The sequence below is a fragment of the Humulus lupulus genome, chromosome X, assembly GCF_963169125.1.
Source record: "Humulus lupulus chromosome X, drHumLupu1.1, whole genome shotgun sequence".
In the NCBI taxonomy this organism is placed as follows: domain Eukaryota; kingdom Viridiplantae; phylum Streptophyta; class Magnoliopsida; order Rosales; family Cannabaceae; genus Humulus; species Humulus lupulus.
In genome coordinates this window covers 113242354-113248362 of record NC_084802.1, presented here as the reverse complement: position 1 = coordinate 113248362, position 6009 = coordinate 113242354, and positions in this window count along the sequence as shown.

Below are 6009 nucleotides of genomic sequence, written 5' to 3'. Positions count from 1 at the left end.
TACGAGGAGAAGCCAGTTCAGATTCTCGACCGGAATGACAAAGTCTTGCGGAGCAAGACCATCGCCTTGGTGGAAGTGTTGTGGAGGAATAACAAGGTTGAGGAGGTGACATGGGAACTGGAATCAGAGATGCGGGAGCGGTATCTCGTGTTATTCAGGTAATTTCGAGGACGAAATTTCTATATGGAGGGGATAGTTGTAATGACCCAAATTTGCTAATAAGGCTTAGGGCCTTGATTAGTGTTCCTAGAGGGCAATAAGTGATTTATTATTATAATACGTGAATTTGTGTGAATATGTGATTGGAGATGCATGTTTAGGTGAATCAAATATGCATGTGGGCCCCGTCTGGTTACTAGGGCCATGATTGTAATTTAGCCCGTTGAGGGCATAAATGTGATAATTGTGAATAATTGTGATATATCTGTGTTTCATGATCCGAGACAGTCCTAGGGTGCAGTTAGCTAGATAGTCACAACGGGGTCGAAAATCCGACTCGGGACGAGTCGAGGGGCATTTCGGGTATTAGACATTTTATGGGGTTATCAGGTTATGGAAATAAATATTTGAAGATATATTTGAGGTTTGAATGTCTAGGAGAGAATATTGGGGAAATTTACAATTTTTCCCTCGGGGACATTTTTGGTACCCCGAGCCTTGAGGTAACCTTAAGAACTTGAGTTAAGTAAAACAAAACCAAAAGAAGCCTTTAGAAAAGGAAGGAACCGACCCTCCCTTCTGCCTCTTTTCTCTCTTTATTTCTTCTATGTCTTAGCTAGGGAAACTTTGGTGGAAATAACTCAAAACTAAGGAATTTCAGCTGGGATTTTGGGAGCTAGAGGCTTTGAGCTTAGACAACTGATTTGGGGATTCACTTCAGCTTAAGGTAAGATTTAATCTCAGTGAATTGTATTGAGTAACTGCTGGTTTTTCTTAGAGTACACATGTATGTTGAGTGAAGAATTGACATTGAGTTTGATGAGGTTTTTGGCATGAGTTCTTGTTGGGTTTTGTTGCTGAATCTATAGTATAACCTCTGTGATGATTAGTTTGGATTGTTGGCTTGAATTTGGGGTTAATTGGATTGGTTTTTGAGGTAAAAATGGTGAGTTTTTCTGGGCTCGAGGGCTCAGGCCGCGGCGTTGTTCTTGTTGAGTCGCAGCACCTTAGAACATGGGGTGTCTGGAATTGAAGGTGCGCCGCGGCGCCCTTCAGGAAGGGTCGTGGCGCATGTAGGCCAATTTGAGGCAGGGCCTTGGGTTGAGCTGGGGGCCACGACATGAGTCCGTAGGGCCATGGCGCTTAGTGCATTTTTGGGTTCTAGAGAGGTTTTAGGCTCAGGAATCCAATAGTTAAGGCTTGGGATGGATTTTATAACCCGAATTGATAGAATATAATGTTCCGGAGACTAGAATTATGACCCAAAGCTATTTAATGGATTAGAACTTGATGGGTGGATATTGTTCATGCGTTGTGACTAGGGTTTCGGTGAGGCTCAGACTAGGGAACTGTGTTTGGGACATCGATGCTTGGAAAGCTCGGGACACAGGTAAGAAAACTACTGTTCCCATAGAGCTTGAGTTGCAGGGCTCGGCCCTGTATGACTGTGTTGCAGGGCGTGGCCCTTTGATTGAATTTATATGTGTTTCCAAGCCTTAAAAGCCCACATGTCGCAGCCTTCCATCTTATTAAAGCCTGTAGATGGGAAAACTTTGTTCATATACCTGGCAATCACCGAATATGTTGCTAGTGCGGTGTTAGTAAGAGAAGAAGAAGGCGTACAAAAGGCGGTGTATTATGTGAGCAAGAGATTAATCGGGGCCGAATTGAGATATCCTCCCATTGAAAGATTAGCCTATTGTCTGATTTTGGCCTTAAGGAAGTTACGTCCTTACTTCCAAGCCCATCCAATCACGATCTTGACTGACCAGCCCCTTCGGCAAGTTTTGCAAAAGCCAGAGGCTGCTAGTCGTTTGTTGAAATGGGCAGTCGAACTCGGGCAGTTCGATATAACATGCTCACCGCGAGCAGAAATAAAAGGACAAGTCTTGGCTGATTTCATTGCCGAATTTACTGAACTCCCAGACAACGAGCAGGGTGAAAAGCCTAGTGCACCTGAGCCTCAAGTTGAGGCTCCTTCGTGGAAGCTATTCATAGATGGATCATCCAACGAATCTCACGCAGGAGCAGGAGTGATATTGATAACGTCAGAAGGGCATCGATTTCACTGCGCAATTAGGTTTGATTTCACCACTTCAAACAACGAAGCCGAGTATGAAGCCCTACTTGCTGGGTTAAGGTTAGCCAAAGACATGAACATTAAAGTGCTGGATATTTACAGTGATTCATAGCTGGTAGTGAATCAGGTCTTAGGGGAGTATCAAGCACGAGGCCTAAAAATGCTGGCATATCTAAACAAAACAAAAGATCTGTTGGCGCAATTTGAAAAATATACCCTCTAGCAAATACCTCGAGATCAGAATACAAATGCAGATGTCTTAGCAAAACTCGCGAGTGCAAAAGATGCTGACACTTTAAATATAGTGCTAGTTGAACGGCTACACGAGCCAAGCATACGAGCAGACGAAACCAATATGGAGGTCCGGTTAGCAGATACATGGATGGCACCATACTTGGAGTATCTTACGAGCGGTATACTACTAGTAGATAAAAACAAAATGTAATGCCCCGAATTTCCTAATAAGGTTTAGGATCTTGATTAGGGGGCCGGGAGGGCCATAATTGCTTTATTGTATTATTGAATGATCATATGCATGTTTATGTGAATTATATTATAATATGGTGGTAAATGTATGCATATGGGCGTCTTTATGATTATAAGGGTATTTTGGTAATTTGGCCGCTGTGGGCGTAATTGTGTATTTTGGGTGCATGGTTGTGATTAATTAATATAGCCACATTATAAGGTGGATTGGTTCGAGCTAATCGGCATGAGACGATCATGAGATGTAAGTGTTCGGTCTAGTCATAATGGGTTTAAGTTCGGGGCTCGGGGTGAGTCTCGGGGTCATTTTGATGATTAGAGCGTTACCGGGAATAAAAGGGTAATGGGATATGATTTATTGGTATTTGATATTATTGGGAATAGCGGGAATTGGAGAGCGTTAATTATAATTAACGAGATAAGCGGGAAAGGACAGTTTTACCCTCGGAAGCCTTTAGGGGGATTTATTTGGCCTAGGGGCATTATGGTCTTTTGACCTTAAGGATTTTATATCAGCCTTTGAGTTTTAGAAGGCTGTGGAAAACATAACAAAACAGAGCCCCATCCTCATCTCTTCCTTTCTCTCCCGTACAAGCTTTTCCCTTCATTCTTTCTTTGAATTTTGAGAGCCTAAATTGAGGAGCTAAGCTAGGAGATCAAAGGTGAAAGCTTAGGAAATTGATTCAGCCATTAAAGGGGATTCAAAATCGAGTTTGAGGTGAGTTCAGCCATAAGTTTCTGGTTTATGCTCTATTTTTCTTTTAGTTTTTCAGCCTATGATCTCTTGATGGTAGTTTGAATTTATGGAGGTTTTGATTGAAGCTTAGCTTGGGTTTTGATGAGGGTGAGTTATAGGTAATGTTTAGAGGTTGAATTGGGTGTTAAGTTGAGGTTTGGAACTAGTTTGAAGGTTTAGTTCTGAGGGAAAACGCAGGGGAAAGCAAGCTGGTGCTTGCTGGTTTTGGTAATGGGCCGCGGCACTGCTATGGTGAGCCGCGGCCTACGTGCGCTTTTGTGAAGGAAATGGTTCTGTCGGAGGGGTAAGCCGCGGCACATCAGGGCATTTTTGGCCAGAAATGTGTTTTTAGCTTGGGGATGTTACCCATAGGCCTCGGGGTTGATCCTACTACCCGATTAAGTGTGGATTGATGTCCCGGAGGCTAGATATTGGTTTGGGAACCTATGTTGATCATTTTTATTGATGATATCCTATATTTCGTTATGACTAGGTGATTGCTAAAGGACTAAAAGTTGATCGTTCTCAAGGGTCGTTCTTGTTATCATTCTAGCTCGAATCTGAGGTAAGAAAAACTGCACCCTGTTTATATGTGATATGCATGGCTATTCTTGATGCATGTTGGTTGATTATTAAACGTGACATGCATGGCTGCAATTGATGCATGTTGGATTGTTAAGTATGATGCATGTGATGCACGAGAAACATGTGATCAAGACATGCTTTGTATACTGGGTATGATATCGTTCAGAGCTTGAGCCTCTGTGTTGTGCATAGTCCTAATTGTACTAGTACCTGTTAAGTAAGCATGCTGAATGCCTTGTTTATGGATATTGGACATGTGATATATGTTTGGTGGCATGGCTTACCTGTGTATGGCGCTGACTTATTAGTCAGAATCGGCAATGGTGTCAGATCCGTCTGTGAAGCTGTGACTTATTAGTTAAGTTCACAACGGGCTGAGCACTGGTCGTGTTTCACTGACCCAAGTGTCAGAAATGGCAGAGCGTTGCGAACGCCGGGCCAAATGAAGATTAGATCTAATCGAGGTCGGCATTGAATGACTCATATGGGGTATTAATGTTGGACCGACCGGAAGGTCAATGAAAACCATAAGCGCTTTCCTGGTCTAAGACCAGATGTTCATAGGCAGGGCATATGGCCCTGGTGACTATTTGTCACATGGCTAGGGGACGCTGTCCATAGTTACAACTCTAGAGTCGGGAGATTAGATCTAATCGATATCAGCAAGAATGACTCATATGGGGTATTAACGCTGGACCGACCAGAAGGTCGACGAAACTTATAAGCGCTTGGCTAGTCTGAGACTAGTTATTCAGAGCCAGGGCATATGGCCCCGGTGACTGTCTGTCACATGGCTGGGGAACGCTGTTCCATAGTTACGGCTCTAGATTCGGGAGTTGAAGGTTATGTTGGTGACTAATCACCATGAACCTATCCTGTTAAAGCTAGTGAGATGTTCACTTATTTATTAAGCCCTGGTGATCCTATCATCACATGGCTGAAGGGTGCTATCCCCATATTTGTGACTTTTGTGTTAGTCACCTATTTGTTTGGGCTGTTGGTCCTGAATAATCAATACAATTACTGTTGATATTATATCATGTTATATTGTGTTTTCTTGCTGGGCTTCGGCTCACGGGTGCTATGTGCTGCAGGTAAAGGCAAAAGAAAGCTAGACCATCCTTGAGTTGGAGAGCTTAGGTGATGATGTGTACATATGCAGCTGCTCGTCCGCCACGGCCGAGGTTTAAAGTGGAACTAGGGTTAAACCCTGTTTTGCCGCATAGAACGGCCTGTTGTAAATATCTTTCTGTAATAGACTCTCAAATTATGTTTTTTTGGGATCCCAATGTGTATATTAAACGTTCTAGTGAAACGTTACATCTTAACCAAAATTTTTAATCCCTAAACCGATAATCATACTTAGTTACACGATTTTGGCCAAATGAATCAATTAGCGAGTTTAGCACTGTTTACAAGGCACACCGTAATGGTCCCTGGAGTTGGGGCGTTACACAAAGCCCGGACCCTTCAGAGACAGGCTGTCAGGTATATCCTGGTCGATGGTGTTCTTTACTGAAGAGGATACTCAATGCCACTGCTTAGGTGTGTTACACCAGAAAAGGCTAAAGATCTGATGAAGGAGGTACATGAAGGCTTCTGTGGAGACCACGCTGGGGGGCAGAGCTTATCAAAGAAGATCCTAAGGCAGGGTTATTTCTGGGCGACCATGAACGAAGACTCGATGGAGTTTGTGTGAATATGTGACAAATGTCAAAGGTTTTCCAAGATCCCACGGGCGACTCCTAATGAGTTAAGGCAAATGCAAAGTCCATGGCCCTTCGCAGTATGGGGTATTGATTTAATCGGGTCCTTCCCGACAGGAAAAGGTGGGGTGAAATATGCAGTGGTGGCGGTCGACTACTTCTCCAACTGGGCCGAGGCTAAACCACTCGTAACCATAACAACAAAGAAAGTACTCGATTTTGTCATCAAGAACATTGTTTCTCGATATGGATTGCCA